At 39.0% G+C, this 25,831-nt stretch overlaps 1 protein-coding gene across 1 annotated transcript in view; it reads left to right on the top strand.

The window, feature by feature from the left end:
• Nucleotides 1-25,831, top strand: part of CSNK1G1 (casein kinase 1 gamma 1) — a 163,694-nt gene that overhangs the window by 35,732 nt on the left and 102,131 nt on the right. The window contains exon 2 of the mRNA XM_055088028.1: nt 4,809-4,849. The gene's annotated coding sequence lies outside the window, so the exon portion shown is untranslated. The remainder of the gene's footprint in view (nt 1-4,808; nt 4,850-25,831) is intronic.

Raw genomic sequence — 25,831 nt, 5'->3', positions numbered from 1 at the left:
GCATGTGGGATCTTCCCGGACCGGGACACGAACCCGTGTCCCCTGCATCGGCAGGCGGACTCTCAACCACTGTGCCACCAGGGAAGCCCAAGGTAAAATATTATTGAAGACCACTTGAATTTATGTTGTTCCATTATCCTTAAAATAAATACTTTTATTTTATTACAACTTAGCGGTAGAGAATGATTACAGGAAAAACAGTGTCCACTGTTCCAGATACCGCAAAAATTGAAAGGCCCAAAGGGGTTTTGTATTAAATTTTGTATTAATCAAGTTCTTATAGTTCAGATACTTTTATATTCAAAAGTTACCCTACCTAAGACATTACAGAGCACTGGACTGTATAAAAATACAATTTACCTTACACATTAATTTAGCAGCATCCTCTTGACAAAAGTCCCATGTATTTATACATGAAAATGTACTCATATTTCCTAAAAGAATAAATTTGCAATAATCCTTGCGATAATCTGCATTTGTTGCAAGTTAGCGATGAATGTTAAGAACCATTGAAGAATTTGGATGGGGTTCATTTATAATCTCAGCCTACAACAGTATGCTGTCTTAGGGCAACCATACACATCTCTTCGTATAGGTTTTGGTAATCAGTATGGTGTTTATAAAAGCACAGTGGTCACGGGCTCTTGAGTGAGGCTGTCAGGTATCCTAGCTCCACTACTTTCTAGTTTTGTGATCTTAGACACCTTGCTTGGTTTCCTCATCTGTGAAATGAGGATGATAGTAGAAAATATTACTATCTCATGTGTTGTGGAAGAATTTAATGAATTAATACACATTTAAAGCACTTGAAGAGTGTCTGGCACATAAAGGGCCCAGTAAATTTTAGATGTTATAGTTGTCACTGTTCTACAGTGTGACAGATGTGAACTTTTTCGAGTTTTTCATTATGTTCTATGAAGTGTATGCAGAGAATAATAAAATCTATGGGGAAAGAGTGGCTATGTATTAAAAGTACTAGATGGAATCTTCCTTTTGCATTACCATGTAGGCTATAAAATGAGAGAATAAGCAGATAAAGGCTCTTTGAAGGAAAAGAGAGGAGTAAATATAACTTTAAACATTCTAATCAGAAGGGTGAAGTTGCTTATTTGTTTAGCCAGTGATTAACAAACAATTCTTTGAGACTGGACAAAAGTTGAATAAAGATGGGATAGTATTTGTATATAATGCCATTGCAGATTTTCAACAGCAGTCCTTCAAAGTTACAAATAAATAAGTGGAGCGGTGAAGATTCATTCATGACAAAAGCAAGAAGAAGATAAAAGTGTAATGCATTTTATATTGCTGTGATTAGAGTGGAGCCCTATCTTAAACCTGAGAGTAACTGGGTTTAAAAACTTGGTGTATCATGTGAGAGTGTAGTACGTGACTGAGATGAAAAAGGCGTAGCTGTTGGCACCTTGGGGAGGAAAAACAACAACAACAGATTTCTTTGTGGCTACTTGATGCATAAAACTGAGAAAGAGAAATCCGAAATATGGGAACATTCATGTTATAAGCCTTTATGCCCCATCCACGAGAGGAGAAAGCATGTTACAGAATAAGGATTTCAGAAGGTGAAAAATGTTTACTACTTAGGGTAATTAAGGTGAGAAAATGGAATACAAATACAATGATATGTTACATAAGATCTACTTAGAGCCCAGCAGGCACTCCTGTGAGACCTGTTACTGCCTTATATGGCTTATCAATAAGTTAGGGGAAATACAGGAAGAGAATTCAGGCTTTATGTATAACATCATTACAACCCCAACTCCCCCTTCTTCTTCCCCATCCTGTTGGCTGTTTTTCTTGCTCAAGGGAAGTTTAATGATATGATTATTTTATAATGAAAAAACTTTACCAATATTAATGTTAAGTCTTTGACTAGGTGCTTTGAAATGAAATTTGCAGTGTCCGTTGCCTTAACCTAGCTCAGTATCAGAGATAGCTATATGTGTCATCAGGCAAGGGACTTGTGGTAATTTTATTTGATGTGTCGTAGACTTTTTCCTTTATAAACCCATCTGTTCGTCATATAAATGTTTGCATTATCTAATGTGGAATAACTTTATTTGAATGCTGCTCACTTCCTTAGAATAATACATTATATTCTTCTCATTTAGATCTGAAATTAAGAAATGGGAATTTTGCCTTGTATAAGAAACGGAAATGAATTAAATTTGTCTAGTTAATGATACTATAATATTCTGAACTTCTCTGTTGAAAGCACTGTCATTATTTCAGCCTCTCACTTTTCATATTTAGTCTTGTTTTTGTTGCTAGAGTGAACAAGATACTTTTTAGTTAAACATGGTACTTTTTTCTTGTTTTGTGAGTTTTCCTCCTTGTTTTAGGCAACATAGATTATTTATGCTGAAGACTTTAAAAGCTGTGTTTCATTTTAACAGTTTTATACCAGAGGCTATAAACTGGTATCTCAGACATTGTGGGATATTTTATTGTAATTTCAGTGTTTAGCAACTCATGAAAAATCAGAGCTGGCAACATTGGACCTATATTCTTATATGGCAACACTCAGCAGGAGCTGAGAGGTAGCTGTGCTTTAGATGGGATGCCCACTATTCGCTTAACCACCATACGCCTTTGCAGTAGTCATCACTTTACATTAGATACTCAGTCCAGCATTGCACTTTCTGCATCAATGAGTTTGTTTTGTGCCTGTTTCAGTGGAATTATCTTGAGACTCATAAAAAGCCCTGGTCTACTTAGGCCAGGGCTTACAGTTTTATTGTGTTTGGTTTTTTTTAAGTCTTTAGACAAGCAGTATTTTCCTTTCATGATTTTTATTCATTCAGGGGAAAGGTGCTACATTTTATATATGCGTATAACATGAATACAAGGAGGTAAGAATGATAAATTAAGCTAACTTTGAAAAAAACTTACAATAGTTTAAAATCCAAACAAGTAGGACTTCCCCGGTGGCACAGTGGTTAAGAATCCGCCTGCCAATGCAGGGGACACGGGTTCGAGCCCTGGTCCTGGAAGATCCCACATGCCGCGGAGCAACTAAGCCCATGTGCCACAACTACTGAGCCTGTGCTCTAGAGCCCACGAGCCACAACTACTGAGCCCACATGCCACAACTACTGAAGCCTGTGCGCCTAGAGCCCGTGCTCCGTAAACAAGAGAAGTCACCGCCAACGAGAAGCTCGCGCACCGCAGTGAAGAGCAGCCCCCTCTTGCCACAGCTAGAGAAAGCCCGCGTGCAGCAATGAAGACCCAACGCAGCCAAAAATAAATAAATTATTAAAACAAAAAAATCCAAGCAAGTATTGCTTTCTTAAAGTAATCACCTCAAGAGGCCAATTCTAAAAGTGCTATTCAAAACATTTTTTGTAAAAAAAATGGTGGTATATTTGTTTTAAATATTCTCAGGGATATCAGTTTTTTATCCTTTGAGAGTAGATGTATTTCAGTAATACTTGAAAGGTATATATCAATATAATTTGACAAGAAAATTGAACGTGACAAATTTTATGAAGTAGCAAGAAGTTAGTAAACTCAAAGTCTAATGGGTGACTATCTGGATAAAACCAGATTTTATCCACCTTCATAGTACACTTGAACATTTGTTCAAAGTAAATAGTTCTCCAGGAAATAAGATATTATAAATATAGGTTTATACCCATTAACCCTCAACCTTAACCATCCCTTCTCCCCCACAATAAAAATAGAGTATAGTGAATTAGCAATAACAAAAAATAATACTAAAGCGAAAATAATGTAGAAAACTTCATCAGGGTGATGAAAACAGATAACAGACCTAATTTAATACCATAGATTTAAAGGACTGTCTTCCAGAAACAATATATTTTGTATCAGATTGAAAGAAATTCAGCTGAAATTATCCTTTCCAAGAGGATAATACACTATTGTCAGAATCACATGACATTTGAAAACCCTTACTAATATATCACAGGAAGAAGAAAGGTACATGGTTCATTGTGTCTTAAGGCCACAACAGCAAAGTCATAAAGAAACTATATATAATTTATTCATATTATTTGTAAAAAATTTATATAAATACATTTTTCCCTCCTCTCTGATAAAAGCTTTTAATATCACAATTGGCTTACTTCTACATGAAGAAGTCTCCACCAAATTGACATGAACAGGGTTTAGAGGTGAGGGCCAAGGGAGGAGAAATAGTCTTATAAGATCTTTTCCTCAGCTGTATAGCAGTTGCTTAAGCCCTAGCTCCCTGTGCATCCCTGTCAGGTAGTGAAATAAATGAACCAATTAGAGAAACTGATAAGTATTTATCAGGTAAACAAACTCAAGAAAAATCAATTGTAGCCACTAATTATAGGCTAAAGATAGATCCATTTTGATATCTCTCAGTTCAAAAATTATTTTTAAAACAGTGATATGCTTTAAATAGATGAATTGTATGGTATGTGAATTACATCTCAATGAAGCTGTTTTACTTTTTTTTTTCCACTTTTTTTTTTTTTTGGCCGCACCGCGAGGCTTGCAGGATGTTAGTTTCCCAACCAGGGATTGAACCCGGGCCACGGCAGTGAAAGCTCCAAGTCCTAACCACTGCACTGCCAGGGAATTCTCATCAATGAAGCTGTTAAGAAAAAGAAAACCCAAATCCCATGGAGAAATTTTGCCACAAAAAGGGGGCATAGATATAGTATTAAGTGATGAAGAACATCAGTGTGGGAAATAGAAGAAATTTTAAGTCACTCAAGGGAGGGAGAGTTAGGCTGGCTCCCTAGCAAAAAAATTTGTGGACATACTTAAAAATCACCACACACTTTTGTTTTTTATTGTTTCAGGAGGACAGTGGTGAGGCCAGTGCACTTTTGGGGCTGAATTGGTGAGTAAGTGAGTGTAGTAGCATCCTTTGGTAAGGGTGGCAGATGGGAGAGAGCTCAGGCTTTGGGCATGTGGCTGGGCTTGACTGTGTGACCTAGTCAGTGAATATGAACTCTTTGAGCTTCAGTTTCCTTGTCTATGGCAAGGAATATTTAAGGCCAGGTTAACTTCACTGAATAGGTCACACAGCACCCAGAGTCAGTCATTTTAAAAATGTAAATGTCTTTTATAAACTTAAATCCCTTTAAATATAAATGTCACTCCCCTCTTTTAAATGCTTAAATGGCTTCTCATTGCAGTATTACGACCTATAAAATCTTGAATAATGGACTCCTGCTACCTCTTCACCTGTAATCCCCTGCCTTGCTGGTCTTCTTTTACCAAGAGCCTTTCTCTACAGCCCTTTTTTCTTTCTGGAGGCTCTGTTCCCAGCTCTCAACATGGTTGGCTCCTTCTCATCCTTGAGGACTATTTAAATGTAGCTTCTAGTAAAGGCCTTAATCATCTTCTTTCTAAACTCTCCCTTTTGACTTCCCATTATCTTCAGCAGGTCTTTGTTTTCTTTGTAACATGGCCCAAATTTGTAGTTCTTTTATTCATGTGATTGTTTGTGATGCCCCCAAGCTCTGTGAGCACAAGAACTATATATTTGTTGAGTTCACTGTTAAATCCTTAGTGACTATCGTAGTTTTAGGCAACATAGGAGACACTCACTAAATGTTTGCTTGAATTAAGAACTCCACTTTGAATAAATATATGTGCTTGTACTTTTCCTTTTTGACAACTGGAAATGGTGCATACTCCTTCAGTAATCGCCGTAATTCCTTAAGATTCTTTTATTAGAAATAATATTTTAAAACACATATCTGTGTATCTTTTTTTTTTTTTTTTTTTTCCTTTGGCCACGCTGCTCGGCTTGAGGGATCTTAGTTCCCCGACCAGGGATCAGACCCATGTCCTGGCAGTGAAAGAACCAAGCCCTAACCACTGGCCCATCAGGGAATTCCCTTTTTTTTTTTTTTAAGACTTCATTTCTTAGAGCAGTTTTAGGTTCATGGCAAAATTAAGAGGAAGGTACAAAGATTTACCATATACCCCCTGCCTCCACACATGCATAGCCTCCCCCATTATCAATATCCTTCATCACAGTGGTACTGTTGTTACAACTGATGAACCTACAATGACACATCATAATTAGCCAAAGCCTATAGTTTAAGCCTATAGTTTAAGCATCTGGTGTATTTCAGAATCGTTTATTTTTTCCTTCCCCTGCTGGAGGCACAAGGGGATTTTTTTGGTGCTGTACATTACATAGATTTGGACAAATGTGAAATGACATGTATCCACTGTTACAGTATCATACAGAGTAGTTTCACTGCCCTAAAAATCATCTGTGCTCCATGTATTCATCCCCCCCTTCCCCCTGGTAACTACTGATCTTTTTTTACTGTCTCCATAGTTTTGCCTTTTCTAGAATGTCACATAGTTGGAATCATACAATATGTAGCATTTTCAGATTAGCTTCTTTCACTGACTAATATGCATTTAAGTTTCTTCTATGTCTTTTTGTGGCTTCATAGGTAATTTCTTTTTAATGTTGAATAATATTCCATTATATTGAGGTGCCACAGCTTATTTATCCATTCAACTTCTGAAGGACATTAGAGCCATTAGCCTATTAATAATAGTTGTTTTAAATTCCTAGTCTGATAATTCCATCATTCTTGCCATGTCTGGTTCTGGTACTTGCTCTGTCTCTTCAAATTGTGTTTTTTGCCTTTTAGTATGCCTTGTAATTTTTCCTGGATAGCCAGACATGATGTACCTGGTAAAAGAAACTGCTGTAAATAGACCTTTAGTAATAATGTGGTAAGGTGTAAGGGGAGGGGAAACATTCTGTAGTCGTTTGATTAAGTGTCAATCTTTTAGTGAGCCTGTTCCTCTAGACTGTGAGCTTCACAAGTGTGTCTCAGTTTTTTTCTCCCTGCTTAGGTGGGACAGGATGGGTAGAGTGGTTTGGAGTTTGGTATTTCCCTTCTATCATGTAGAAGGCTAGAGGGGGCTGGAGTTGAGTAGTTCCCTTCTCCCAGGTCAGTTAGGCTCTGACAAATACCCCAGCAGGTTAGGCTGTGATTAACTGTTTTCTCCAGAGGGCAGGTCTCCTTAAAAACAGAGTCCTGGGCTTCCCTAGTGGCGCAGTGGTTATGAATCCGCCTGCCAATGCAGGGGGCACGGGTTCTAGCCCTGGTCAGGAAGATCCCACATGCCGTGGAGCAACTAAGCCCATGCGCCACAACTGTTGAGCCTGCGCTCTAGAGCCCGCGAGCCACAACTACCAGCCCACGTGCCACAACTACCGAAGCCCTTGCACCTAGAGCCCATGCTCCACAACGAGAAGCCACCACAATAAGAAGCCTGTGCACCGCAACGAAGAGTAGTCCCCACTCGCTGCAAACTAGAGAAGACCCCTGTGCAACAACGAAGACCCAACACAGCCAAAAGTATATATATATATATATATATATATATAAATAAAATAAATAAATTAAAAAATTAATAAAATTAATAAAATTTAATTTTAAAAAAAGAGTCCTCTGGAATATTTCAAAATAGTTCATTTTCCCCTCCCCCGGCTGGAAGCTCAAGGGGAATTTTTTTTCTCTGATATTTGCTGTGGGAACCTGGTTGAGCTCTTGGAGGCAAATGTCACAAAATTGTCCCTCCTATGACAGTGTTCCCTGGAACTTTTAACTCTTAGAGATGTCCACACTGAGCCTCCAGAAATTTGTCAGTTACAGTTCAGGTTTTCCTACCCCTGCACTGGTTCCTACCGAGTATTCTGAGTCTCTACTCCAGTAAGCTGTGACTCCCTGTTTTCACCTGTCTCTCTCCAATCTTGGCATCAGTGGTTTGCCCTATGTTCTCCCCTCTTGGATCCAAGAACTGTTGATTTTTCAGTTCCTTCAGTTTTTTACCTGTTAGAGTGGTGACTTCTAAGCTCTTAACATGTGGAACTGGAAATTGTAAGTCCCCTATATATACTTTTCTTTACCTTCCTCTCCTCTGCTCTCCTCTCCTTTTCTTTCTTTTATTTTTCTTTACTTTTCTCTTCTTTCCTTTTTCCTTTAAAACCAATTTAAATATTTTTTTCTCCAGTAAAAGATATGGTAAGTTTCAGGAATATCCCTTTTTTGGCAGAAGGTGAATCAAATGGAGGGAAGTAAATTGGTGTCAAGGCTGAGAATAAAAATGCAGATTTCTGGCTTTGGTCTTCTACTTCACCAGCTGTGTATCTATGTTAAATAGGCTGTTTTTGCATGGCTTAGAAAAATACATAGGAACTAAATAGTGATAATGCCAGAGAAGCTCCCAGATGATAATACTTAGTATTGGATTTAAAACAATATCAGTGTCTTGGTCATTAGTTTTTATTTTCTGATGCCATCATATACCATCTAAGATGGGTAAAAATTTGGGTCATACTTTTCTAATGACCTGTGCCTTTTCTACAGTAACACATTGCATATAATTAAGATAGGATATAGTTGTCATGGTACTTGGGATTATTATATTTTTCTTTTTCTTCAGAATGATGTCAGGAATTATAATCTCTTAGATCAACCTGTTAAATCTGTTCTTTGGTTGAAAACCAAGATTGAGAACTCATTTATTCATTTATGTATTCCTTTATTCATTGAATATTTGAGAACCTACTATGCCAAGCCCTATGAATAAAATGGTGATGACACAGTTCCTACCTTCACAGAGCTAACAGGTAAGTGAACAAGCAGTTACAGTGCACTGTGGTTAGTGCTACTTGTGGATGCTAAAAGAGTATATAAGAGGAGCCCAAAACACAGAATCAAGTCAGAGGAAGAGTTTTCCATAGAGAGAGGCATTTCAAGTAAAAGCTAAAGAGGAGCATGAGTTAAGTAAGGAGCAGAGATACAAGGGGGATCCAGGCCAAGGGTCCTTTGGTGAAAATGAATTGAGTTTGGTGTTCATTAGCATATAACATAAGGGAATGATTAACTGAAATGAAGCTGTAGAGGTAAGCAAGTGCCAGGTCAGGAAGGACTGTAAGCCTTTTTTCAAATGACATTGGGAAGCTATTGAAGACCTTTGAGTTGGAGGATGACATGATCAGACTTGCATTTTTGAAAGTTCCCTCTGGCTACAGTGCTACACAATTGGTATGGAGAGGTAAGGGAGTTGAGAGGAGAAACCTGGAAGCAACGTCAGTTAAGAGATTGTTTCATCACTGTGGGAGAATGGTTTCTTTTCCAGAGTGCTACTAATGAAGACTAAGAGAAGCTTATAGATTTGAATGTTATTTAAGAGCTAAAATTGACAGTTCCTCTGTGTCTTGTTTAGGTCACTGGGTAGATGGTTAGTTGTAGTGTTCATTGAGGTAAGAACCCAAGAGAAGAAAGTAGGTTGAGGTTTTCTTGGGGACAGAGGGGTGGTGGGAGAAGTGGGAGCCAAGAGAAGATGAGTTCAATTGGGACTATTGAAATTGAGGTGTCTGAATTTTCTGTGTTGAGGTAGAAAAATTGAGTATACATATCTCAACTGCAGGAGTATATAGATCTCAACTGCAGGAGAAAGGTGTTAGGGGGAAATACAAATTAAGATTCTTCAGCACGTAAATGAACATGTGATAGGGATGCTTAGAACAATACAGCAGTGCCTGGCAACAGCGTCTTTTACATAATGGACACTTACTAAATATTTGTCAAATGACTGCATGACTGGAAGCCATGGGAGTGGTTTTGAGTGAGAAGAGAGATAGGCTTGGGCCAGTATTGGGAGGAAATGAAGCAATTTAGGGACAGGCTGAGGAAGAAGGAGCAGTGAGAGAGAGGAAAATCTGGAGAGAGTGACAGCATGAATCCAAAGGGGAAAGAATATTTTAAGAAAGAGCAAAAGGTTGCCGTGTCAGGAGAACAAGAAGATAAGGACTGAGAAGTGTTTCTTGGATTTGGCCTCAAAGATGTGGTTACCTGAGAGAGGAGAAAGATGTCAATGGTTTGGAGGGATGGGATTAAAAACCCTATTGCGGCAAGTTCAGGAATGAGGAAATAGAAACAGTGAGTGAGGACAGCTCTTGCAGTTTGGTTGTGAAGGGCCTGTGGGGAGAGACAGAATGGCTGCCAGACAGGAAATAGTGATCAAGGGATGGGTGTTAGATCTTGTGGGTTTGTTTTTTTTAAATAAATTTGTTTGTTTATTTATTTATTTTTGGCTGTGTTGTGTCTTCGTTGCTGCGCATGGGCTTTCTCTAGTTGCAGCGAGTGGGGGCTACTCTTCATTGCGGTGCGCGGGCTTCTCCTTGCGGTGGCTTCTCTTGTGGTGGAGCACGGGCTGTAGGCGTGCAGCCTTCAGTAGTTGTGGCACGTGGCTCAGTAGTTGTGGTGCACAGGCTCTAGAGCGCAGGCTCAGTAGTTGTGGTGCGCAGGCTTAGTTGCTCCGCAGCATGTGGGATCTTCCCTGACCAGGGCTTGAACCCGTGTCCCCTGCATTGGCAGGTGGATTCTTAACCACTGCACCACCAGGGAAGGCCCAATAAATAAATATTTTTTTTAAGTTAAAATCCTTTTGCAGTCTCTAATGTGAATATAGTTTGTGTGTACTTAAAAAGAAATCTGACAGGATACATAAGAAACTGAACACCAGTTAATCTCTGAGGAAGAGAATTAAAGGGCAAAGAATGGAATTTTAAATTTCTATTTTATACTTCTGCATTCTAAATAATTTAAAATAAGCAACTACTACTTTAGTTGTTAAATTTTCTATCTTGCCAGTTAATAGAAAGAAAAAACCTTATGATGAAAATTCCCTTGATTTTCTAACACCAAACCAGCAAAACATGCCTGTAAAGCTACCTGTCTTTACTTCACCTTCTTCCTGTCTCATATAGGAGAGGTGGCCCTCCTGCCCAAGGCAAATCACTTATATAAATTTTACTGTATTATCGCTTTCTCTTATAACTTTATCCTCTTTCTCTCTGCTGACTTCCTACAATGAGCATTAAATATGTTCAAATCCTTACCATTAAAAACACAAGATCTGGACTTCCCTGGTGGCATAGCAGTTAAGAATCCGCCTGCCATTGCAGGGGACATGGGTTTCATCCCTGGTCCAGGAAGATCCCACATGCCACAGAGCAACTAAGCCTATGAGCCACAACTACTGAGCCCACACACCACAACTACTGAAGCCCGTGCACTCTAGGACTCACGTGCCGCAACTGCTGAGCCCGCATGCTGCAACTGCTGAAGCCCACACGCCTAGAGCTTATGCTCCGCAGCAAGGGAATCCACCACAATGAGAAGCCCGCGTGCTGCAATGAAGACCCAGTGCAGCCAAAAAAATATAAATAAATAAATAAATAAATGAAATAGTAAAAAATAAAATAAAAATAAATAAAAATTTAAATAAAATTTAGTTGCAATTCCTTTGACTCTTAAATACCATTTCAACAATCCATAAATAAGTACAGAAATTCATGAAAACAGTACTAAAATATATAACTGACTCATATCACATACACATAAACTTTATGCCCTTAGCTAAATAAGTAAGTAAATGAAATAGTGAAGCCCATCCCCACCTAACATTACATTCAATAAAAAAATAGCTGAGGGTGCAACAAATTAGAGAAGTGAATCTTGTTTCCTCATACTACATTTATAAGGCTCTCAATGTATGTGAATCTTACAACAAGGAATGTAATTTTATTGTTTGAAGATAAGCATTTCTCATAGCCCTAGAATGCATTAAAACTTCATCTGGCACTCAACTAAAAAAATAGCAATCTGATCCAATGTTCAGGGGAAAATTGACCACACTGGATTTATTTGAAGGCAATATGTGTGTAAATTTAAATTTTTAAATAGTGTAATTATCCTCCACTAATGTGCCAACCCATTCTTCCAGTAGTGGATGTGACTTCAATTTTCTCCATGACATAGACCATATGCTACACATAAGGAAACAGATAGCAGAAGGACTGTTTAGCTTGGTTCAGGGTTCCACTGAATTAGGAAACCACATATTTATAGTGATATTAGCTGTGACATTTTTCTCTATCAGTGCTCAGCAGAGCCCAGGTTTGGGTACAGAGAAGCCCAATAGTTAGATTCACAGAGGACAGGGACTTTGGCATGATAGTCATTAAAGTAACAGATTACAGAATCTAAGCAGGCTGGAGAAGAAAGTGAAGACTAGAAGGGACTGCTAGAGAATTGAGGGTCCCCAGAGGTTGATGAAATCACAGAACAAGTATAATGGGAGTAAATGAGTGAGAGAGCTAGAGACATAAAATTAAAGTGTCCCTGTGTTTACTTTAACTTCTTATTTTTACTTGAAGAATGGGCAGCTCTTCTAAAAATGTGGAACAAAGACATTCATTTCATTTTAATTTACTTCTTCAGTTGTAGGATCCAGTGATTGCCACAGATCTACAATAAAGAAACAACATTTAAAAGAAATATTATAGGGCTTCCCAGGTGGCGCAGTGGTTGCGCGTCCGCCTGCCGATGCAGGGGAACCGGGTTCGCGCCCTGGTCTGGGAGGATCCCACATGCCTCGGAGCGGCTGGGCCCGTGAGCCATGGCCGCTGGGCCTGCGCGTCCGGAGCCTGTGCCCCGCAACGGGAGGGGCCATAGCGGAGGGAGGCCCGCATACCACAAAAAAAAAAAAAAAAAAAAGAAATATTATAGATTAAGTAGACATTGTTTTCTGTGCCTTTTTGGGAAGTATAGTAGAAAGAACATTTTTTTCCTCAACCATTTGAGAGTACATTGCTGACAAGATTCCCTATAAGCCCCACTGTTTTGGTTTTATTTCTTATATTATTGGAGTATATCTAATCTTTCAATGCCATTTAAGTTTTATAAGTTGTACCAACAATGTCCTTTATAGCAGAAGGATCCACTTCATAATTTCAGAATTATGCTAAATATTTTAGGAAGAGGTACTTTCAGACTAAGTAAATATCCCATTCCTAATCAGACTTTCAATTTATTCAGTTATATCTGTGTAAATTCCTGGTTTACTGATTTATTCAGTGGACTGTAATCTTTTACTGTCATTTATTTTGATGTTCACAGTTGGTCAGTAGGAATCCCTGCGAGTTAGTTCCTATGTCCTTTTGACATGTCCCCATCATTCACCGATCACTTTCTTTGATGTTCTAGGCTCATCTTGTACTCTACTGCCTCAGCTCTGGAATCAGCTATTTCTGAGGAACTCTGGTTCCTTGAGAATGGTTTTTAAAACCAAGATCTGGGTGACAGATGTGCTCAATGCTATTGGGTGTTGTTCCTCCCAGGCCCTGTTAGTGGATAGAGCTCATAATTATTTTATTGCTGTATTTATTTGTCATGTATACATACGTATATATAAGATCATGAGTTTACACTGATACTTCCAGTGCCAGTCCAACACCACCCAGTTCATTCTAGTTTTTTCCCTTTGTTTGTTTATTTATTTATTTGGTTGCATTGGGTCTTAGTTGCAGCGCATGGGATATTCGTTGAGGCATGCAGGATCTTTCGTTGCAACGCGCGGACTCTTCGTTGCGACACATGGGCTTCTCTCTAGTTGTGGAGTGCGGGTTGTCTCTTCTCAAGTTGTGGCATATGGGCTCCAGAGCGAGTGGGCTCTGTAGTTTGTGGCACGCCAGCTCGCTCATTGAGGCACGTGAGCTCAGTAGTTGTGGCATGTGGGCTGAGTTGCCCTGTGGCATGTGGGAGCTTAGTTCCCTGACCAGGGATCGAACCCAAGTCTGCTGCGTTGGAAGGCGGATTCTTTACCACTGGACCACCAGGGAAGTCCCTCCCTTTTTACTTTTGTAATTCTTTTCTATTACAGTGAAAAACCTGACTATCATTGTCCTCAATGTATTTACTTATTTGATCAATATGCCTATGTAACTGACCTCCCATTGCCACCTCCACTCACTCCTCATTTCACTTGGGCTCTGATACTCTGTGCCAGACTCCCTCTTCCACATGGATGCCATCTTCACCCTGCCTGTGCTCCAACGTACTATGCTGAGTTGTAATTTCCATGCTGGGCTCATCACCCTTTTCAGGGTCTGACACTCTACTGGGTCCCTTGTTTCTTTCCCACTCCATGGACCTATGCATTTTAAATTTTGAGTTACATGTAATGAAATACACAGATCTTGGATGAACACTTTGATGAGTTTTGATAAATGTATATGCCTGTGGATATTCAACAGCCAAGAAAGCGGGCCAGGGCACGAACCCGTGTCCCCTGCATCGGCAGGCGGACTCTCCACCACTGCGCCACCAGTGAAACCCCTCTTACCCATTTTTAAGTGTATAGTTCATTAGTGTTAACTATATTCACATTGTTGTGGAACACATCTCTCATTTTCATCTTGCAGAAATGAAGCTCTATGCCCACCAAACGACAACTCCCTATTCTCCCTTCCCCCCAGTCCTTGGAACCACTATTTCACTTTCTGTTTCTGTGATTTTGACAACTGTATACATCTCAATATGAGTGGAATCATACCATATTTGTCCTCATGTGTTGTGTGTGTGTGTGTGTGTGTGTGTGTGTGTAAAAGATTGATTTGGCTATTCCAAGTCATTTTCTTTTGCATAAATACTTTTTAATCAGCTTAATTCCTATAAAAATTTCATTATGATTTTTATATGGATTGCATTAAATCTGTCAGTTTGGGGAAAATTGACATCACAACAATCTTGAGTCTTCCAATCTATAAACACAGTATATCTCTCCATTTAAAAAAAATTTATTTATTTATTACTTTATTTTTGGCTGCATCGGGTCTTCGTTGCTGCGCGCGGGCTTTCTCTAGTTGCGGCTGGTGGGGGCTACTCTTCGTTGCAGTGCGCGGTCTTCTCATTGTGGTGGCTTCACTCGTTGCGGATCACGGGCTCTAGGCGCATGGGCTCAGTAGTTGTGGCTGTGGGCTCTAGAGCGCAGGCTCAGTAGTTGTGGTGCACAGGCCTAGTTGCTCCTCTGCATGTGGGATCTTCCCGGACCAGGGCTCAAACCCGTGTCCCCTGCATTGGCGGGTAGATTCTTAACCACTGCACCACCAGGGAAGCCCCTCTCCATTTATTTAGATCTTTGATTTATTTCTGCAGTATATTGTACTTTTGAGCATAGAGATTTTACACATTTTAAAAAATATATTCATAAGTACTTTTAGTTTCTTGAGGAACAGTTTTAGGTTTACAGAAAAATTGAACAGAAAGTACAGTGAATTTCTATATGCTCCCTCACAACAACCCCCTCTCCCACTTCTCCTGTTAATGAGTATTTCTCCCTTGCATTAGTGTGATACACATAAAATTTTTACGCTTGATTAGTCAATATTGATATATTTTTATTAACTAAAATCCATAGTTTACATTAGGGTCTAATCCTTGTGTTGTGTATTAATATGGGTTTTGACAACCACATAATGACATGTATTTATAATTACAGTATCATACAGAATATCTTTACTGCACTGAAAATCCTCTGTGCTTCACCTGTTCATCCCTCCATCCCATTAATCCTTGACAACTACTGATTTTTTTATAGTCTCCATAGTTTTTCCTTTTCCAGAATGTCATGTAGTTGGAATGTATGTAGCCTTTTCAGATGGGCTTCCTTCACTTAGCAACATGCACTTAAGTTTCCTCTATGTCCTTTTGTGGTTTGATACCTCATTTCTTTTTTTAAAACTAAATTTATTTATTTATTTTTGGCTGTGTTGGGTCTTCGTTGCTGTTTGCGGGCTTTCTCTAGTTGTGGTGAGCGGGGGCTACTCTTAGTTGCAGTGTGTGGGCTTCTCATTGTGGTGGCTTCTCTTGTTGTGGAGCACGGGCTCTAGGTGCACGGGCTTCAGTAGTTGTGGCACGCGGGCTCAGTAGTTGTGGCTCGCAGGCTCTAGAGCGCAGGCTCAGTAGTTGTGGTGCACGGGCTTAGTTGCTCCGTGACATATGGGATCTTCCCGGACCAGGGCTCGAACCCATGTCCCCTGGATTGGCAGGCGGATTCTTAACCACTGTGCCACCAGGAAGTCCCTCATTTCTTTCTATCACTGAATAATATTCCATTTCATGGTTATACCACAGTCTGTTTATCCAGTCACCTATTGAAGGACATCTTGATTGCATCCAGTTTTCGGAGATTTCAAATAAAGCTGTTGTAAACATTCACGTGAAGGTTTTTGTATGGATTTAAGTTGTCAGCTCATTTGAATAAAGACCTAGGATTGCCGGATCATATTGTAAGAGTATGTTTAGTTTTGTAAGAAGCTGCCAAACTATCTTCCAAAGTGGCTATACCATTTTGCATTCCCACCAGCAGTGAACAAGAGTTCCTATCGCTCCACATCCTCACCAGCATTTGGTGTTGTCATTGTTTTGGGCTTCCATCATTCTAATAGGTGAGTAGTGATAACTCATTTTAATTTGCTATGAGATAATTCTGTAATGGTGTATGATGTTCAGCATTTTTTCATATGCTCATTTGTGATCTGTATATCTGGGGAAGTAACTGTTAGTCATTTGCCCATTTTTGAATTGGGTTGTTTCTTATTGTTCAGTTTTAAGAGTTTTTTGTGTATTTTGGATAATAGTCCTTTTTCAGATATGCATTTTGTGAATATTTCTCCCAGTCTGTAGCTTGTCTTTTCATTCTCTAAACAGTGACTTTGCAGAGCAGAAGTTTTTAATTTTTATTAAGTCTAACTTATCAGTCTTCTTTTTCATGGATTGCACTTTTAGTGGTGTATCTAAGAAATCATTGCCAAACCCAAGGTAACTTAGATATTCTTCTGTAGTATCTTCTAGTAGTTTTATAGTTTTGTGTTTTATGTTTGGGTCTGTGATTCATTTTGAGTTAATTTTTGTGACAGGTGTAAGATCTGTGTCTACATTTACTTTTTTGCATGTAGTATCCATTTCTTGAATGCGTGTAGCGCTATTTGTTGAAAAGATAGTCCTCCACTGAATTGCCTTTGCTCCTTTGTCAAGGATCAGTTTGACTATATTTGTGTGGGTATGGTTTTGGGCTTTCTGTTCTGTTTCATTGATCTATTTGTCTTTTTTTTTTTTTTTTGCCTATACCACACTGATTATTGATTATTATAGCTTTATAATAAGTCTTGAAATTGAGTAGTGTCTGCTGTTTTACTTTGTTCTTCTCTTTAAATAGTATGTTAGCTATCCTGGGTCTTTTACCTTTCCATATAAACATTAGAATCAGTTTGTCAATGCTTACAAAATAACTGGCTGAGAGTATGTTTTTTAAATGGTAGTAAAATTTTTTTCTAAGTGGGGAGATGTGAAAAATTGTGAGGTACTGAAGGACTGAAAATTGTCAGATGGGCTTGGCCTTGGTTCCACTCTGAGATGGTAACGTAGGAGGTTCCTGAACTTACCTCCTCCCACGAACACACCAAATCTTACAGCTGTGGACAGAAGAATTCCCTCTGAAAGGAATCCAGAGACTAGATGAGTAACTCTTGCACATTGGGTGAATGAGGAAAAAATCCATGTCGAAATGGATAGGAAAAACCGAGACACACTCTTTCCATAAAACCCATCCCCAGCACAGTGACACACAATCAGGAGAGAACTTACAGCCCCCAGCTTCTGAGGAGTGAAGGGTTTGGACCCAACATTTAAGTCTTCCACTGGAGGGATGGGTCCCCAAAACAGTTCTGAAAGCCAGTGGGGCTTGTATCTGTGGGACCCTGAAGAGTATAGCAGACAGAGAAATTGTTCTTAACAGGTCCTTACCATGGTTACCCCCCCAGAATTAAGTGCAGAGGCAGAAGACAGAAATGCTCATCTCCCAGTCTTTCCCTGAAAGAGGATTATTTGCATACTCTAAAAGCTGCTGCATAAGGGTCAAGCTTCTAATTTAGCACACATCTAGGGACAGACCACAGTTCTCCATGGAGACCTGAGAGGCTGGTGGGTACCACTTCCACATTCTCCTTCTGGTCCGCTCCATGTCACTGGTGTCTCTCTGGCATGAGCTGTACACTCATCTGGTGCCCTGACTTTTGTGGGCTGCCTCTTAGAGGATGCACCTCTTGATCTCTTGCATTCACGGGTCCCAGGGAACTGTAACAAAGAAACAGTTCTTACCTAACTATGCCCCCAGAGCTTAGTTCAGAGGGAGCAGACTAAAAAGCCCAGTCCCCAGTCTCTCCCTGAAAGATCTACTTGCGTATTTTAAAAGCTGCTACTGAGGGTCCAGCTTCTAGTCAGCCTGCATCTAGGTGCTGACTGAGATCCCCTCTTAGGGACACTGGTAGGTCTCGGTACACCCTCAACTAGTAGGAACCAGAGATCAAAGAAGGTGGCTTGGACAATCACAAAGATTTGAGAGACAAGTAGGGGATAGAGCCTGGTTGAACAATAAGATTCATCTCCTACAGGAGACTGCTCCATCGATATTGGGAAAGGTTTCTGTTTTACCTAATAATGCTGTGAAACCAACACAGAGAGTCAAGGAAGAGGAATATTTGCCAAAGAAATGAACAAGATAAAACTCCAGAAACAGACCTGAATGAAATACAAATAAGTGATTTACCTGATAAAGAGTTCGAAATAATGGTCATAAAGCTACATGATCAGCAAGTTCAGGAGTCCTTTAGAATTGAAGGAGAGAGAGAGAGAGAGTTTTCCAGACAAGCAGAAACTTAAAGGAGTTCATTACCAATAGACTAGCCTTAGAAGAAATGTTAAAGCAACTGCTTCAAGCTGAAATTAAAAGATGCTAATTAGTAACAGGAAAACATATGGAAGTATAAATCTCATTGTTAACAGTAAATATGTATTTAAATCAGAATACTCTAATGTTGTAATGGTGAGTAAATCTCTTATAAATCTAGTATGAAGGTTAAAAAAGAAAAGTAGGGGCTTCCCTGGTGGTGCAGTGGTTAAGAATTTGCCTGCCAATGCAGGGGACATGGGTTTGAACGCTGGTCCAGGAAGATCCCACATGCCACAGAGCAACTAAGCCTGCACCACAACTACTTAGCCTGTGCTCCAGAGCCCGTGAGCCACAACTCCTGAAGCCCGGGCGCATAGAGCCCATGCTCTGCAACAAGAGAAGCCACCACAATGAGAAGCCCACGCACCGCAATGAAGAGTAGCCCCTGCTCACCGCAACTAGAGAAAGCCCGCACGCAGCAACAGAGACCCAATGCAGCCAAAAACAAATAAATTAAATAAATAATTTTTTTTTAGAAAGGAAAAGAAAAGTAGTGAAAATAGCTGTACAGTAATTTGGTAATGGATACACAAGGTAAAGAGATGTAAATTGTGGTATCGAAGATATAAAAATTGAAAGGGGAGGTGAGTAAAAATATGGAGTTTTAGTATGCATTTTAACTTAAGTTGTTATCAGCTTAAAAGACTGCTATAAATATAAAATGCTTTATATAAGCCTCATTGCTACAAGGCTAAAACCTATAATAGAAACACAAAAGATAAAGACAAAGGAATCTAAGCATACATTAAGTCACAAAGAGGTAAAGAGAATGAGAAAGGAACAAAGGAATACAAAATATCCAGAAAACAATTAACAAAAGTGTAGTAGTAAATCCATACCTATCAATAGTTACTTTAAATATAAATGGACTAAATTCTCCAGTCAAAAGACACAGAGTGGCTTAACGGATTAAAAAAACAAGGATCCAACTATATGCTGCTTTCAAGAGACACTTCTTCTTTTAAGATGCACACATATTGAAAGTGAAGAGATGGAAAAAGATATTCAGTGCAAATGGAAACCAAAGAAAACAGTGGTATCTATGCTTATGTCAGACATAACAGACTTTAAGACAGTCTGTAATAAGAGACAAGACCATTATATAATGATAATGTTGTCAATCCAACAGGAGGTAACTTTTATAAATGTGCACCCAACATAAGAGCTCCTAAATATATAAAGTACAGGCATTCGTTGTTTTATTGTACTTCACTTTATTGTGCTTCACAAATACTGTTTTTTTGTTTTGTTTTGTTTTTACAAATTGAAGGTTTGCGGCAACCCTGTGTCGAGCAGGTATACAGGTGCCATTTTTCCAAGAGCATTACTTTTAAATTAAGGTATATGCATTGTGTTTTTTTTTTTTTTTTTTTTTTTTTGGCATGAAGATTTGATCACAGAATTCCTAGAATGAAAGAAAGATGATCAAGGCATAGATAAACTCTCAGAATTTCCACAATGCTGAGAAAGGCACCTTCAATAACGTGCCTGTTGGCAACATCAGGAGAATTCTCTTGTCAACCACATCCCAGGACCCAGTAATACAGAGACTCAAAACACTCGCGTTGACTAATACATCCCCTGTCACCCATCACAATTTTAAATGGTGGCTTTGGAAATTTTCAGACTGAAAATCTGCCTTATGAATCAGCTAGAAATTGCATCTGTTGACAGTCTGATTGATTTCGTTAGCAACCTCTCCCTTCTGAGGAATAAAAAGATTTGTTTATTTGAAGACTGGGTTCCCCTGGGAGGAAAAAGTCTGAGATGAGATTATTTCTTACCCTGGAGTGGTTCCTAAGCCATATGTGGATCCCAGAAACTCAGCCCGTGTCATTCTCTCTAGCTACCAAGCCCTCACTTGCCTCTGGATGGGACCATTTCACGCCCTGTCTGTGCACCTACTCTCTCTACGGAATCATCTCTGTAGAGCTCGAACCCTGTCTGCAGGGAACAGAAAGAGCACATGGCTGAGAAAACTGGGTTTGAGTCCTGGCTCTGACACTGCCTGTGTGACCTCTGAGTTTCGAGGTCTTCTTCATCTCATGGGTTGGTGACATCCACCTTGCAAAGGGGCTATGAAGAGTAAAAGAAGACATACGTCTGGCACATAGAAGGTACCCTATAAATGGTCATTTTTACTTTCTAGTAGTCTTTTATTGACTCCCAAATGAAGTTTAAATTTTTAAACTTGCTACGAAGGCCTTGGGTCATTCATTTGACGCCATCCTACCTTTCCAGTCTTAATCCCCAGCAACCCCACATCCCTGTCCAAGGCTGGGAGCTGTTCCCTGATGCTCTGCTGTGTCTTTGCTCCTGTGTGCCTCTTTATCTGGAATCTCCACTCAGGGAAATTCACTGCCCCCTCAGGGCACTTTTTGCTGCTGCTTTCACGAAGCTTTCCCTGATACACCCCTGCTCCCCTAGATCTTATCCCATTCCACCCATACGGCTGTTATTATATCTATGCCTTTCTTCCCCTTACTAGGTTATATCTCTCTTAAGGAGTGAGGCTATGCACTAGCTATCTAATTTACATTTGGTAGTGCATATATGTCCCTGCCACTCTCTCACTTCGCAAGAGCATTACTTTTAAATTAAGGTATATGCATTGTGTGTGGGTGTGTTTTATTTTTTATTTTTCACCTAATGCTATTGCACACTTAATAGCCTACAGTGTAGTGTAAACGTAACTTTTATAGGCACTGGGAAATCAAAAAATATGTGTGACTTGCTTTATTGCAATATTAACTCAATTGTGTTGATCTGAAACTGAACGTGCAATATCTCCAAGTCATGCCTATAAGTATTAACAGACCTGAAGGGAAAAATGGACAGCAACACAATAATAGTAGGGGACTTCAGTACTCCCACTTTAAACAATGGATAGATCGTCCAGACAGAAAATCAGTAAGGAAACATTGGACTTAAAGTACACATTAGATCAGATAGACTTAATGGACATTAACACAACATTCCATCCAACAACAGCAGAATACACATTCTTATTAATTGTACATGGAACATTCTCCAGGATAGATCATATGTTCAGCCACAAAACAAACGTTAATAAATTTAAGAAGATTGAAACCATATTAAGCATCTTTTCTGACCACAATGGTATGAAACTAGAAATCAATTACAAGAAGACAACTGGAAAATTCAGAAATATCTTAAACAACATGCTACTGAACAATCAGTGGGTCAAAGAAGAAATCAAAAGAGAAATTAGCATAGTATTGGAAGTCCTAGCCAGAACAATTAGGCAAGAAACAGAAATAAAAGGCTTCCTTTTTTTTTTTTTTTTTTGGCCACACTGAGTGGCTTTCAGGATCTCAGTTCCCTGACTAGGGATTGAACCCAGGCCACAGCAGCGAAAGCCCAGAATCCTAACCACTGGGCCACCAGGGAACTCCCAAAGGCTTCCAAATTGGAAACTGTTGGAACTAATTGACAAATTTGGTAAAGTTGCAGGATGCAAAATCAATATGCAAAAATCTGTTGGGTTTCTATACACTAATAATGAACTATCTGAGGAATTTTAAAAATCCCATTTACGATTGCATCAAAAAGAACAAAATACCTAGGAATAAATTTAATCAATGAAGTGAAAGATCTGTACACTGAAAACTATAAGACATTGATGAAAGAAACTGAGGGAGACACAAATGGAAAGATATTCTGTACTCATGAATTGGAAGAATTAATACTGTTAAATTGTTCATACTACCTAAAATAATTTACAGATTCAGTGCAATCCTTACCAAATTCCAAGAGCATTTTTCACAGAAAGAGAAAAATCGATCCCAAAATTTGTATGGAACACAAAAGACCCCAAAGAGCCAAAGCAATCTTGAGAAAAAACAACAAAACTAGGTATCACATTTTCTGATGTCAAATTATAAATTTGTATATTATATACAAAATATAATACTATAATAAATTATAGTGATCAAAACAGTATGGTGGTATTGGTATAAAAACAGACATATAGATCAAAGGCACAGGATAGAGATCCCAGAAGTAAACCCATGCATATATGATCAGTTTCCAACAAGGTAGCTGAGAATATACAATGGAGAAAGGATAGTCTTTTCAGTAAATGGTAGTTGGAAAACTGGACCCCTGTCTTATATCATATACAGAAAACAACTCAAAATGGATTAAAGAATTGAATGTAAGACCTGAAACCATAAAACTCCTAGAAGGAAACATAGGGCATAAGCACCTTAACATTGGTCTTGGAATGATTTTGGGTTTTTTGTTTGTTTGTTTGTTTGTTTAACATCTTTATTGGAGTATAATTGCTTTACATTGGTGTGTTAGTTTCTGCTTTATAACCAAATGAACCTCTACGTGGTCACTAAACACCAAGCTGATCTCCCTGTGCTATGCGGCTGCTTCCCACTAGCTATCTATTTTACGTTTGGTAGTGTATATATGTCCATGCCACTCTCTCACTTTGTCCCAGCTTACCCTTTCCCCTCCTCATATCCTCAAGTCCATTCTCTAGCAGGGTATATATGTGCCACATCTTCTTTATCCATTCATCTGTTGATGGACACTTAGGTTGCTTCCATGTCCTTGGGAATGATTTTGGATTTGACACCTAAAGCAAATTCAACAAAAGCAAAAATAAACAAGTGGGATTATGTTAAACTAAAAAGCTTCTGCACAGCAAAAAGAACCATCAATAAAATGAAGAGTTAACCTACAGAATGGGAGAAAATATTTGCAAATCATATATCTGGTAAGGGATTAATATCTAAAATATATTTAAAAACTCATACAACTCAGTAGGGAAAAAAATCAGTTTTTAAAATGGGCAGAGTAACTGAATAGACATTTTTTCAAAGGAGACATACAGTGGCCAAGAGGTGCATGAAAAGGTGCTCAACATCAGTAATCATCAGGGAAATGCAAGTCAAAACCACAATGTGATATCACCTCACACCTGTTATAATGACTGTCATCAGAAACACAAGAGATTAGTGTTGGCAAGGATGTGGAGAAAAGGGAACCCTTATGTGCTGTTGGTGGGAATGTAAATTGGTGTAGCCACTATGGAAAACAGTATGGAGGTTCCACTGCTGGGTATATATCCAAAGGAAAGGAAATCATTATCTTGAAGAGATATCTGCACCCCCATGTTCTTGACAGCATAATTTACAATAGCCAAGACATGGAAACAACCTAAGTGCCTGTCAACAGATAAATGAATAACCACCACCCCAGACACACATACAGAATAATATTATTCAGCCATAAAAATGAAGGAAATCCTGCCATTTGCAATAATGTGGATGCACCTTGAGGGTACTTATTATGCTTAGTGAAATAAGTCAAACAGATAAATACAAATACTGTAAGATCTCACTTATCTGTGGAGTCTGTAAAAATCAAATTCATAGAAAAGGAGAACAGATTGGTATAGACAGAGGTGGGACTGGGGGGATTGGGAAGGGGGGGTGCAACATGGGTGACGGTGATTAAAAGGTACAAACTTCCAGTTATAAGATAAATAATTTCTGGGGGTGAGTACAGCATTGGATCTATAGTTAACAATACTGTGTTGTATATTTCAAAGTTGCTAAGAGAGTAGATCCTAAAAGTTCTGATTTAAAAGGAAAAAATTGAATTTCTCTGGTGATGGATGTTAACTTATTCTGGTAATGGTTTCATAATAAATACCTGTATCCAATCATTATGTTGTATACCTTAAACCTAGAATATTACATGTCAGTAGTATAGCAATAAAATTGGAAAACATAATTATCAGATGGGAATAGATTGAGCAGTGAGGGTTGGAATAGTAAGAATGGAAGAAATTAAGAATTGGAATTTGTGGAAAAAGGAAAGATTAATAACACCAGAACCGAGACACTTCTTTGGGAAAGACCTCCAGTGTTCTTTTTACTTGCTGCAAGTAATAAATCCTTCTTCTCCTGAAAACACACACACACACACACACACACACACACACACACACACACACACCCAAACCAGAATCTGTAAACATTTTTCTTCCCTTTAGTAACAGCACTCCCATAATGTATTCTGGCTAAGATAAATAGATTCTGATCATTTGTTAGGTTAATTAAAGTGAGGTTCTTATTGTGTCCCTTTTTTAAAAAAGTTAAAATGAGTATGAGCATTTTGTTTGTACTTAAATTGTATTGTACTTTTAAAAATTGTCCTATAATTTTTGATAGGTTTTTTTTTAGCACACAGGCAAGCACATTCACATGTGCAGATACCATTTTTGCTGAATGTTTACTGAATACTTTCTTTGGGTGTGATACTGCCCTCGAAATTTATCCTATGTTCTAAACGTCAAATTAGGCTTTGATCTCATTCTTTGAGGAGCTTACAGTGGGAATTTCAGCTATTGTTGCATATACTGTTTGTTGGCAACTCGACATAAGGGGAATTTTGCTGGGGGCTCTACAAAGAATTTTCTTCTTTACCAAAAATCAGATGCATGATGAGAAGGTCTTGCTATTGCCCTTTCATTTCTGTTTTCCACTGGTATGGGAAGTGATACCTGAAGCTGAAACTTGTGACCAGGAGGCTGCAAGCATTAGGACCAAGACCAGCATGTAGTAATGAAGGGATAGTAGAAGAGAGTCTGGTCACTTTGGAGATTCTTTTTTAAACACACCCTTACCATATGATCCAGCAGTCCTACATCCATAAAGAATTTCATCATAAGTTATATCAGAAGAGAGAGATTTATAAGCTTGACAATCTCTTGTCATGACTATCAACAAAGGCTGAGTGTGTTTTGACTTTAAAATTTAAATATTTATGTTCCTCATTTTGGACAATGCCAGTATATGAGAATCTGAAATTAAAAACTGTAAATCACTGATTTATTTTCACTTAGCAGACAGATTCACAGCTGTAATTCTTTAAATTTATTTTTTTTTGTTTTTGTTGGCTGCGTTGGGTCTTCGTTGCTGTGCGCAGGCTTTCTCTAGTTGCGGTGAGCAGGGGCTACTCTTCATTGCAGTGCACGGGCTTCTCATTGCAGTGTCTTCTCTTGTTGCGGAGCACGGGCTCTAGGGCTTCAGTAGTTGTGGCTTGCTGGCTCTAGAGCGCAGAGTCAGTAGTTGTGGCTCACGGGCTTAGTTGCTCCGCGGCATGTGGGATCCTCCCGGACCAGGGCTTGAACCCACGTCCCCTGCATTGGCAGGCA

The sequence above is a fragment of the Physeter macrocephalus genome, chromosome 11 (genome assembly GCF_002837175.3).
Source record: "Physeter macrocephalus isolate SW-GA chromosome 11, ASM283717v5, whole genome shotgun sequence".
Taxonomy (NCBI): Eukaryota; Metazoa; Chordata; class Mammalia; order Artiodactyla; family Physeteridae; genus Physeter; species Physeter macrocephalus.
This window is presented reverse-complemented; position numbering and strand designations above follow the sequence as displayed.